This window comes from Schistocerca nitens, chromosome 3 (genome assembly GCF_023898315.1).
Source record: "Schistocerca nitens isolate TAMUIC-IGC-003100 chromosome 3, iqSchNite1.1, whole genome shotgun sequence".
NCBI classification, from domain to species: Eukaryota; Metazoa; Arthropoda; class Insecta; order Orthoptera; family Acrididae; genus Schistocerca; species Schistocerca nitens.
The window spans coordinates 246,377,856-246,390,974 of NC_064616.1; the positions used below are offsets into that span (position 1 = coordinate 246,377,856).

General features: G+C 44.5%; 1 protein-coding gene across 1 annotated transcript in view; it reads left to right on the forward strand.

Annotated features, from left to right (window-relative positions):
- The window catches only part of LOC126248203 (uncharacterized), a 988,540-nt gene that overhangs the window by 504,005 nt on the left and 471,416 nt on the right, over positions 1-13,119 (forward strand). The gene's annotated exons all lie outside the window — the stretch shown is intronic.

Here is a 13,119-nt window from a genome sequence, read left to right on the forward strand (position 1 = left end):
AGGTCAAGGATCAAAGCTTCACAGACCTGGGTGCTCCAGCCTTCCTCCAGTTTGCAAATAAAAACACATTATTACAAGGTACGCACCAGAATTAACGCAGGAGAGGATAATGTAAAACTTTTACTTCCCCACGTACGTTATTTTTTCTGCAGTTCTGGAAAATAGTTTCACTACTCCGTAGAAAGTATGTGCTGTCATCAAACATTCGACTAAATAAGCTCTGAAATGTCAGAAATACTCGTAGATCAGTATTCTACTCTGTCGTATGCATTGTATCATTAGTACCGTCTGAATTCGACGAACTATTAAATTGTTATTCCTAAATTTATTCCTTCTTGAGCAGTACCCATTCATATTGTTCCTGTAGTATGACTTTCTTGTGCATATTTGTTTCTTACGAAATATTTTAAAATCGCTTTGTAAAATTTGTCGTTCCCTCTGCTGGTCATTATAGTGCATCACAAAGAGCAATTAGTGCTATGTCCACACAGTCACGTGAAAACTTAATCATAGCAGATTTTTTGGTACCCTTTTCGTTCTAAAATTAACAGAAAGCTACTGCGGTTATTTATATTTTATCAATTGTATGTTAGCCTTTGTGGATCTAAAATTTTTTCGTTATCCTTTTGTGAACAGAGTGATAAAATTCTGGAAGTAGCAACAATGAATCACTAATTAAAATTTCAACGATTCGATGTTGCTGGAGGCTCGAAGGAGCTGTGAATAATGAGAAAAAAGTTATGATGACAGAGGACTGCGTAAAAGTTTTAGTGGCGATGTTATAGATACTTTGTATTTAACGACACACGTTTCGTAAACCTCCATGTCTCCATGGTATGTTACATTTCTCTCCACTTACAGAACATCTCTACTCAGCATTCATTTTTCAACTCTGGAGCGTATTCTGCTGCAGTTCATTCATTTTCGAGGGATTTTAGTGGCAATTTCATGGTTATTATTCCTCAAAATTTAGAGACAACGAAATTAACGGCGCGTCGATGACGTCTGCCAAATTGGAAAAGCAAATTAGAAGAGAGGCTCGAGATTTAACTGCTGATGGACAGCGACAAGAATTAATTTTCGGCGGGATAAATGAAACGCACGTTTCTGGCACACAGTCACTTTCCCACTTATTACTGAAGTTTCATCATTTGTATTACTCTTGCTAAACTTTGCCCATTTATTAAATTACTACACGGAGTCGATCAGAAAAAAATCATAAGGAAAATACAGGGTGAATCAAAAAGAATCATCTGACTTTGAAAAATCACAACTGTTATGTTATTTGAGATACGTGCGTGGACGAAGTACTGTTGGAAAGAACAGCTCTCAAGTTTTACATGGTTCCCGCTAGGTAGCAGCAGCGACCAATTCAGTTCTAGTAAAAATGGTGTCGGGACAACAGAACGCGTTTTGCTTTCTACGTTTTGCGTAGCGAAGACCTGTAATAACTGTTCAGCGTAACTTTCGTACTAGGTATAGTGTGGATCCTCCTACAGCACACAGCATTAGACGATCGTATGAACAATTCCGAGAAACAGGTTATTTGTGTAAAGGCAATCGCCGGGCCGTCTCCCTGTGTCTGACACAGACGTGGGAAGCATCCGCCATAGTTTCACGAGCAGTCCACAGAAATCCGTTCGGCGTGCAGCTCGACAGCTCAACATGGCCCCGATGTTCGTCTGGCATGTGTTGCGTCGACGTTTACACATGAAACCATACAAAATTCAGCTACTGATAGCTCTTCGCGAAGGTGACAAACAGCAACGTGTGGAGTTCTGTAATTTTGGTCTTGGCAAGATGGATGTCAACAGTTTTCCTCCACGCTTAGTGTTTAGTGACGAGGCAACGTTCCAATTAAATAGAAATTTGAACCATCATAACGTGAGAATATGGGGTACGGAACAACCAATTGAAGTTGTACAACGTGAGAGGAACTCTCCAAAATTTAATGTGTTTTTTGCAGTTTCACGGGAAAAGGTGTAGGTCCATATTTCTTTGCTGAGAACACTGTTACAGGAAGCACATATCTCGATATGCTTTTTCCACAATTGGAGACTGATTTGAACGACTTCATTTACCAACAGGATGGGGCACCGCCACGCTGGCATCTGGAAGTGCGGGAATTTTTAAATCAAAGGATTACTGAACGATGGATCGGTCGCACTGGTCCAAATTATTCAACCTTACATTACACCCCTCCAGCGTCACTAGACCTATCTGCTTGTGATTATTTTTTGCTGGGGCTTATAAAAGACTCTGTTTATGTGCCTCCGTTACCAACAGCAATGAATGAAATGAGAAATCGCATAACAGCAGTTGTGGAAGCTGTAACTCAAGCCATGCAGTGTGGTAATAATTTGAATAATGGATTGACATATGCTGTGCATCTCAAGGGGGCATATTGAACATCTATAAAACGGTATGAAAAAAAAAATTTTCAGTTTCGCGTTCATCAAAAAACAAAATTCATTCTATAAGTTTATTAATTTCAGAAATATAGACGTGCCAAACCGGACGATTCTTTTTTACACTGACAGCATAGTAGTCCGCCATTCAGAGAGCGCGAGTTAAATGTGAGCCAAAGGTAAATAAATGGTCGGTGCAAGTTAGATGGAAATTGGTGGGCTTTCACCTACTCTATAGACCAGCGGTCAGCGACTGGCCCATCAAAAATATTTTAAATTATAAATTACGTACACAAATTGTTAAAAATATTTTTCTGCACATAACAATTCGTTTAAGCGCCACCTTTGTAATTTTTTGTAGTAATGTGCAGTTAACTGCTGAATAATTAGAATTCTTAATGATTAGTTATAGGTACATTGAATACATACTGTGCAGCGCAGAAGAGCGTGCTGAAGAGCGGGGGCGGAAGCGAGCCAGCTGACCAGGTGGCGCAGCACGTTGTGTCGATCCGCATATAAGTTCTATTCACACGAAAGCAGCACAAATATTTTATTTCATGAGCAAGGAAATTTTATAAATCGATTTCAGGCTCTGTCAATTTTAAGCTTCTTTTTTTTTTTTTTTTTTTTTTTTTCCTCGTATCTCGAACGATAGCTTAAAGCTGTTTTATGAAACTTGAGGCGAGTTCACTCGGCGACGGTGGTCTTTGGCAATGAAGCGCCTCCTTAGCGGTGCGGCTCCTTTACCGTGCGGCTCCTTTGGTGTGTGCAACATACACTTTGACAAGGAAGTGGCGTCTTTGCGGTGCGGTGTTGTGTTCCCGCTGCCGATATTTTTATAAACAGCGAATCTAAATAAAGTACATTAATTTTATCGCCACTTAGTCAGTAACTGTTGCGATCTCGTACGGAGTGTATCGTTATTATCGAGGCTTGAAACTTCTCTTTTGCATTGATACGAAATCTAAGAAGCATAAAGATGATAGCGGAAATACAGAGTTTTGATTGAGTGGACTGAACATACGCTGCCCGATGGGCCTGCAGCTGTTCCACTTTGCCTCGTATGCAACAGAACTGACGCTTTTGTTGAAAGTGCTAATTTAAAGTTACACTACGAAACAACCCAATAAAAAGTTTCCTGTGGGTAGTGGATGGAGCTCGTCAAGAAAACTCCAGGCGTATCTACCTTCTTATAAAGAAAGCACGGCCTTCACGGTTCGCTCTATGAGCGAGCAAAAATAACCTAGAGAACCGTCGCTGTGTGTGTGTATTGGACTCTGAGAGGGTATAAAAAAAAGTGTATGCAGGAAGTGACGGTGGAAAATTTTGAAGAGAAAAAGATTTTGTTTCCGCAATTCAAGGTATTCCATTGCTGGCAAGAAGTAATACAAGAAGAACCGAAATTTTGGCAGCTGCCAATAAAAATAGTGTCCGCAGCTCGAGATCTTGCGGTAGCGTTCTTGCTTCCCCACGCACGGGGTCCCGGTTTCGATTCCCGGCGGGGTCAAGGATTTTTTCTGCCTCGAGATGACTGGATGTCGTTGTGTCGTCATCATCATCATCATCGTTCATCCCCATTACGGTTCGAGGAAGCCAATGGCAAACCATCTCCTCTAGGACCTTGCCTAGCACAGCGGTGCGGGTCTCCCGCATCGTCCCCTACGCTCCTCGGAGTATGGGACCTCATCAGTAAAAATAGTTTGCTCGAACTTCTGCAGAAGGCGCCTTGCTACGCCATAGTACTAGATGAATCATGCAACATTGTTGATGAAGAACAGATGTGCGATTTTTGTATGTTGAAAGTAAAGAATTTAGGGAAGAATTGCTAACAATATTGCCGTTGAAAGCCAAGACTGGCGGAAAAGATTTATTCAAGAGTTTTGATGACTTCCTACAAAATCAAACATTAGTTATGATAAAATGGTGTCTCTTTCAACTGACGGGGTCCCAGCGATGCCTGGCAAAGAAAAATGACTTGTAAAGAGAATCGACGACATGAATGCTGGGCTACTATCTAATACGTGCATAATTCACCAGGCAGCCCGTTGTGGAAGACTTAGCGTGGCTCTGAAAGGCGTAACGGACAGGTTGATCAAGTTGTTTGATTTTATCGGGTCTCGTTCTGTTCTTCAGTACAGACAGCTCAAAGAGTTTCTTTCTGAGTGTGATTGGGCGCATTCTGACTTATTGCAGCACAACAACGTTCGTTGGCTAAGTACTGATTGAAAGTTTTGGCAAATAAGAGAAGAAGTAACGTTCTTCTTAGAAAACGTGGTTTCACAAGACACAAGAAACCATTTGGAGTTCCTAGCAAACGAACGCAGCACGCTAGCTCAAGGAAATGGGAAATTAATATGTGGTCTCATACAAACTGTGTCTTCTTCCGTCGGAAGGTGGATATCTTTGAAAAAGACATGGCAAGTCAAGAATTTTTTCACTTTACAGCAATTTTAATATTAAAATTATCCTAGAATAGACACTTCAGTATTCTCAAATTTTATGTCAGATCTTAAGAAGGAATTTGCAGCAAGATTCCAAGACTTTTCAGAGACAGGGAAGTTGTCGCGATTCTTAAAAGCGCCTTTTGAAGTTTGTCAGCGGCAGAATGGACGGATGTGACTACGAAATTGTCCTGCCTTCAAAGCTTTTACTGCAAATGGAGATAATAGACGTACAGGAAGACATTTGCTTGCAGATGTATAAAGCAACATCCGCTGACTAATTTTGGAGTAAACATGCCCCACAAAAATACGAAAATGGCAAAATATTAACTGTGTACTTGGGCCAACGGCCTTGCCGAAGTGGTAACACCGGTTCCAGTCAAGACACAGAAGTTAAGCGCTGTTGCATTCGGCTAGCACTTGGATGGGTGACCGTCCGGTCTGCCGAGCGCTGTTGGCAAGCGGGGTGCACTCAGCTCTTGTGAGGCAATCTGAGGAGTTACTTGACGGAGAAGTGGTGGCTCTGGTCACGAAAACTGACAATGGCCTGGAGAGCGGTTTGCTGACCACATTACCCCCCCCCCCCTCCCCCCTCATATGCGCATCCAGTGACGCCATTAGGTTGAGACTTGCGAGGCCTGTTCGGACGGAGTTTAGCTTATTTTAGTTTAGCCATATACCTGCCTTCTATTTTTGGCTCCACATATATTTGTAAAATTTCATTTTCAAAAATGAATTTTTTGAAGAACATGTAGCGCTCCAGATTAACGACGGCCCACCCTGAAGACACTATTCGCCTAAGCTGCTCCCCAAGTGAACCTGACTTTAAGAAACGGGATCAAGACTGCAAGTGCAATTTCTTCCATTGATTTTTTTAATACAAATACACCTGTCTATTGTATTTCATATTTTGTGAGTGAAATTAAAATAAAAAGTAGTACTTAATATAGTTATTTTCTGGTTTCTCAAGATGCCTGTCTACTGTATTTCATATTTTTTTGTGACTGAAACTAAAAATAAAAAACTAGTAAGAAATATGAGGATGTCCTTCTGGATCTCGATAAAAATTTTCAAAAGTATCCGGGCCCCATCTAAAATTACTTGCCGACCCCGGATACAGACCGTGCCTTCATCATGACAAAACACTATCTCTGCATTCACCTACTTTTCGTTTCTGAGGGAATAACTACTTATGAAGTATAGGTAAAGCCACCTCCCAACTGTCTGCACCAGACATGTATACCTATCCCAAATATTTGTTGCTCTGCGAAACGAAATAGGTGTTGCATTATTAGTATGTTCTTCTCCCACAAAGTGCCAGTCCCATGTAGCACCTGCAAACGCCGAATTTAGGTTTGACAGTCTCATATCTCATCTACTACTATGTTCCATCCCATCAGTTCGGTTTTTAAATACACAGAATCCTCTCCCTCCCACGAACACCTTTGTTCCTTACTGATGGACAAATAGGGCACAGTCCGTGACCCGATTTCAGTGCAGACGCTTCGCTATCTGTCTCTTTTCGATTTTATTAATAATTGTGTCATGTTATCCATACTCATAAGAAAACAACAACCACTTCGTGTTTTTCCCCTGCGTTGTTTGGTTGGTTGGTTCTTTTGGTTCAAAATGAAATGGGACTTAACTTCTGAGCTCATCAGTCCCCTAGAACTTAGAACTACTTAAACCTAACTAACCTAAGGACATCACACACATCCATGCCCGAGGCAGGATTCGAACCTGCGACCGTAGCGGTCACGCGGTTCCAGACTGTAGCGCGTAGAACCGCACGGCCACTCCGGCCGGCGGTTCTTTTGGTGGAGGGGACCAAACAAAGAGCTCATCGGCTCCGTCGGATTAGGGAAGAATGGGAAAGGAAACATCCCGGCATTTGCCTGAAGCGATTTTAGTGAAACCACGTGACGGCCGAGCGCGGGTTTGAACCGTCGTCCTCCCGAAAGCGAATCCAGTGTGTCCCTATGTTGTTTAATTCAGTTCGTTTCCAAAGAAAACAAAAAAGAGCTTTTCCTTCTTATTTGGTTTATCAGTTCACAATAAAGCCAAAATTAAACCGTGATTAATATGATTTGCATAAAACAATTAACGAACATTTACCGTGAGTCCATCCCCAAGATCCAAAGAACAGTTCAGATTCTAAGAGGAAGGACCACGTGTCGTTCCATTAGAAATTAAGAAGTCCAGCTCCATCATTCAGTGACATAAAAAGTAATTGATCATGTAACGGTTGCCTCATTTCTATAAACAGGTGTAAATTCTGTGCTATTACGATGAAAAGGTTCTTTTCGACTAATACACTAGCTTCTAAGAATTATAAGGCCATAACATATATATTCTGAACCCACAAATACTTCATTAGGTGTTTCATCCTTACCCACTAGTAAATGAATATAAAACACTATTATCACTCTGACTGTGCAGGATTCACTCGTTGTAGAGGCTGGCGTGGGTTTAAGGCTTGTGTATGAATGGGAGTGATAGGATGATAGCACCTCAAGCAAACAGAGCTCCCATTTCCTAAAGTATGTAATACACAGTGACTGACAAAAATCCCAACGCCAAGAAATAATTAATGCAAAGTAATGACACTGTTAGAATACATTTGTCTGGGAAACATATTTATGTAATTAACGTTGCAAGTTCACAGGTTAATGCAGGCACGAGAAAAATCATACCCAATGTGAAATGGTGCTACATTAATAACGGGTGCAATAGCCAGAACGTTGAATGCAAGCCTGAAAACGTGTGTGCATTGTGTCGTACAGGTACCGGATATCAGTTCCATGCCTGTTGCACTTGCTCGTGCAATAAAGAGACAATTAATGCTGTTTGTGGATGACGCTGTAGTTGTCGTCCAATGATGTCCCATACGACCTCGATTGGAGACATATCTTGTGCCCGAACGGACCAAGACAACACGTCGATACGCTGTAGGAGCATGTTGGGTTACAGCAGTGGTATGTGGGCGAGCGTTCTCCTGTTCGAAAACACCCTCTGGGCCGGCCTGAGTGGCTGAGCGGTTCTAGGCGCTACAGTCTGGAACCGCGCGACCGCTACGGTCGCAGGTTCGAATCCTACCTCGGGCATGGATGTGTGTGATGTCCTTAGGTTAGTTAGGTTTAAGTAGTTCTAAGTTCTAGGGGACTGATGACCTGACAAGTTAAGTCCCATAGTGCTCAGAGCCATTTGAACCATTTTGAACACCCTCTGGATGGCTGTTCATGAATAGCGGCACAACAGGAGGAATCATTAGACTAACGTACAAATCTACTGTCAGGTCGTGTGGGATAACCACGAGGGTGCGTCTGCTGTCATACGAAATAACACCCCAGACCGTAATTCCAGGTGTAGGACCAGTGTGTCTACACCGTAGACAGGTTGGTTGCAAGCACTCACGCGGTCTCCTTCTAACACACGGCCGACACTGGCATCGAGGCAGAACCGGCTTTCATCAGAAAGCCACTGGCCAGCCCGCCCGGTTAGCCGTTCGGTGTAATGCACCGGTTTCCGGGCGGAAAGGCGTGCCGGTTCCCAGCACGAATCCGCCCGTCGGATTAGTGTCGAGGTCCGGTGTGCCAGCCAGTCTGTGGATGGTTTTTAAGGCGGTTTTCCATCTGCCTCGGCGAATGCGGGCTGGTTCCCCTTATTCCGCCTCAGTTACACTATGTCGGCGATTGCTGCGCGAACACTTTCTCCACATACGCGTACACCATAATTACTCTACCACGCAAACATTGGCGTTACACTCGTCTGGTGTGAGACGTTCCCGGGGGGTCCACTGGGGGCCGAACCGCACACTAACCCTGGGCTCGGTTCAAAATAGTTCAAATGGCTCTGAGCACTATGGTGCTTAACATCTGAGGTCTCCAGTCCCCTAGAACTTAGAACTACTTAAACCTAATTAACCTAAGGACATCACACACGTCCATGCCCGAGGCAGGATTCGAACCTGCGACCGTAGCGGTCGCGCGGTTTCAGACTGAAGCGCCTAGAACCGCTCGGCCACACCGGCCGGCTCCTGGGTTCGGTGTGGGGCATCATTGGGGTAAGTGGACTGCTGTAGCCTGTTGTGGGGTTGTGTACCACTGAGGGCTATGGCGGGGACGAAGCCTCACCGTCGTTTCTAGGTCGCCAGTTCAATACAATACAATACGCCACCACGCTGCCCTCCAATGAGCTCTCGCTTGACACCACTGATGTTTTTGTATCCTGCCTGGATAGGCGACGCGTAGGTTGCGCCTGTAAACTGAAGGATAGGCTGAATGTAGGAAGTGAGTAGGAGCAGGAAAACGTGAGATGCTTAGGTATGCAATTAAAAGTGGTTTTACGTAACTTTGGCTGAGGTGAGTACGTAGGTGCGAAGCTTTACATCAAGTTACACAAGCAGTGACTCCCCACTATGAAATAGAAACAATGTTGCTTGGTCGTCTGCCCGGCATCAAATGGGTAGAATCTTCAGCGGCGCTCGTAGAGCTACACAGCGCCGGCTAGAGGGCGCTGCCGTCGGTGTCGGTGTAGTGCCAACCTAAGAACTTGCACCTTCGCCGTGGCATCGTAGCTGTCGATACCACAGATGTCACTAACGGCGGTGGTTTGGGGTCAGTGGAATAAACGCGACAGGGCGTCTGTCTCGCAGCTGTTCTTGAAGTAGCTGAGTAGTAACAGTTCGTTGAGTTACTTTGGTGCCAGCTGCTGCTCGAATTGCTGCGGCATACGCAGTACGATGCGCCACAGCTATACGCCGAACATCATGGTGTTCCGCTCTCGATTATGCTATGTGGTCGTCCGGAGCCCGGTCTTCCTGCGACTGCACTTTCCCGTGACCACCGCTGCCAGTAATCATGTACAGTGGCTACATTCCTGCCAAGTCTCTCTGCAATACCGAGAAAGAAACATTCAGCTTCTCGTAGCTCTGTTGAACGACCTCATTCAAACTCAGTGGGGTGTTGATAATGGCGTCATCATTGCCTTAAATGCATTCTCGGCTAACGTCCTATCTCAAAGGTAACAAACACTCACGACCCTTACAGCGTGTACGCAAAGAAAACCTGATTTGCTTCTTCATAGCGGCGATACTAGGTCCACTCTTAAGCGACGGCACGAAATTTGAATATATGTCATCTTTCAGATGTGAAACACGCCTACCAACTTTCGTTGATCTCCCACAATTCCTTTTTTTCCCGTCAGAGTATGATAAAAAAAAAGTGACAGAAAAATGTCTTCGAAAACCGCCGTTAATTCGACAAGTGAAATGCCGCCATTGTGACGCTACAGATGAACGAGCGGTCGCTGGACGTGGCAGTTCAAACCTCGGTGAGCGGGGCAATTCCACCTAGGAAGCCAAAATATGATGCATGCAGGAAGACAACACACACTGTAAACAACAAGCTTAAGGGGAGTTACAAAGACAAAAATTTTTTTCCACATTTTCAGATTTTTATCTCATTCTAAAATTTGCAATTTTCCGAATAAAATTATATACAGGGTGTTTCAAAAATGACCGGTATATTTGAAACGGCAATACAAACTAAACGAGCAGCGATAGAAATACACCGTTTGTTGCAATATGCTTGGGACAACAGTACATTTTCAGGCAGACAAACTTTCGAAATTACAGTAGTTACAATTGTCAACAACAGATGGCGCTGCGGTCTGGGAAACTCTATAGTACGATATTTTCCACATATCCACCATGCGTAGCAATAATATGGCGTAGTCTCTGAATGAAATTACCCGAAACCTTTGACAACGTGTCTGGCGGAATGGCTTCACATGCAGATGAGATGTACTGCTTCAGCTGTTCAATTCTTTCTGGATTCTGGCAGTACACCTGGTCTTTCAAGTGTCCCCACAGAAAGAAGTCACAGGGGTTCATGTCTGGCGAATAGGGAGGCCAATCCACGCCGCCTCCTGTATGTTTCGGATAGCCCAAAGCAATCACACGATCATCGAAATATTCATTCAGGAAATTAAAGACGTCGGCCGTGCGATGTGGCCGGGCACCATCTTGCATAAACCACGAGGTGTTCGCAGTGTCGTCTAAGGCAGTTTGTACCGCCACAAATTCACGAAGAATGTCCAGATAGCGTGATGCAGTAATCGTTTCGGATCTGAAAAATGGGCCAGTGATTCCTTTGGAAGACATGGCGGCCCAGACCAGTACTTTTTGAGGATGCAGGGACGATGGGACTGCAACATGGGGCTTTTCGGTTCCCCATATGCGCCAGTTCTGTTTATTGACGAAGCCGTCCAGGTAAAAATAAGCTTCGTCAGTAAACCAAATGCTGCCCACATGCATATCGCCATCATCAATCCTGTGCACTATATCGTTAGCGAATGTCTCTCGTGCAGCAATGGTAGCGGCGCTGAGGGGTTGCCGCGTTTGAATTTTGTATGGATAGAGGTGTAAACTCTGGCGCATGAGACGATACGTGGACGTTGGCGTCATTTGGACCGCAGCTGCAACACGGCGAACGGAAACCCGAGGCCGCTGTTGGATCACCTGCTGCACTAGCTGCGCGTTGCCCTCTGTGGTTGCCGTACGCGGTCGCCCTACCTTTCCAGCACGTTCATCCGTCACGTTCCCAGTCCGTTGAAATTTGTCAAACAGATCCTTTATTGTATCGCTTTTCGGTCCTTTGGTTACATTAAACCTCCGTTGAAAACTTCGTCTTGTTGCAACAACACTGTGTTCTAGGCGGTGGAATTCCAACACCAGAAAAATCCTCTGTTCTAAGGAATAAACCATGTTGTCCACAGCACACTTGCACGTTGTGAACAACACACGCTTACAGCAGAAAGACGACGTACAGAATGGCGCACCCACAGACTGCGTTGTCGTCTATATCTTTCACATCACTTGCAGCGCCATCTGTTGTTGAAAATTGTAACTACTGTAATTTCGAAAGTTTGTCCGCCTGAAAATGTACTGTTGTCCCAAGCATATTGCAACAAACGGTGTATTTCTATCGCTGCTCGTTTAGTTTTTATTGCCGTTTCAAATATACCGGTCATTTTTGAAACACCCTGTATATATCATTTATAAACTCAAATGGGAAGTGTTTTATTTTACTTTGTTAAATATAATCTACACCGGTTGAAAATGTTAAAATTTTTACGTGCATTACTTCAAGATCTAATAAAATCGGTACTTTTTTTATATATAGAACGCTGTGGGTTGCTGTGTTATAAAGGTCATGTTCAGAAGAGGATGGGCACCAGGTTGAGGAAGTTGAAACGAAGTGTGAGACACAAGAAACTTTCTCATGATAAAACCATAAAGGCAGTTCGACAGACAGCCGGCCAGAGTGGCCGTGCGGTTCTAGGCGCTACAGTCTGGAACCGCGAGACCGCTACGGCTGCTGGTTCGAACCCTGCCTCGGGCATGGATGTCTGTGATGTCCTTAGGTTAGTTAGGTTTGATTAGTTCTAGACGACTGATGACCTTAGAAGTTATGTCGCATAGTGCTCAGAGCCATTTGAACCAAGTTCGACAGACAAAATGGTTGATGAACTACAGCAGTATTATGAGATCGCCATTAGAAATAATATTTAGGATTTGTTGAAAATGAAGCAGGCAGTATGGGTAACCTTCTACAGACTGTCAACTGATGAAAAACCAGTACAACACCTTTGCTCTCCTGGACCTGATTCATGGTACAATTACCGCAATGGCCGGCCGCAGTGGCCGTGCGGTTCTAGGCGCTTCAGTCTGGAACCGCGCGACAGCTACGGTCGCAGGTTCGAATCCTGCCTCGGGCATATATACACTCCTGGAAATTGAAATAAGAACACCGTGAATTCATTGTCCCAGGAAGGGGAAACTTTATTGACACATTCCTGGGGTCAGATACATCACATGATCACACTGACAGAACCACAGGCACATAGACACAGGCAACAGAGCATGCACAATGTCGGCACTAGTACAGTGTATATCCACCTTTCGCAGCAATGCAGGCTGCTATTCTCCCATGGAGACGATCGTAGAGATGCTGGATGTAGTCCTGTGGAACGGCTTGCCATGCCATTTCCACCTGGCGCCTCAGTTGGACCAGCGTTCGTGCTGGACGTGCAGACCGCGTGAGACGACGCTTCATCCAGTCCCAAACATGCTCAATGGGGGACAGATCCGGAGATCTTGCTGGCCAGGGTAGTTGACTTACACCTTCTAGAGCACGTTGGGTGGCACGGGATACATGCGGACGTGCATTGTCCTGTTGGAACAGCAAGTTCCCTTGCCGGTCTAGGAA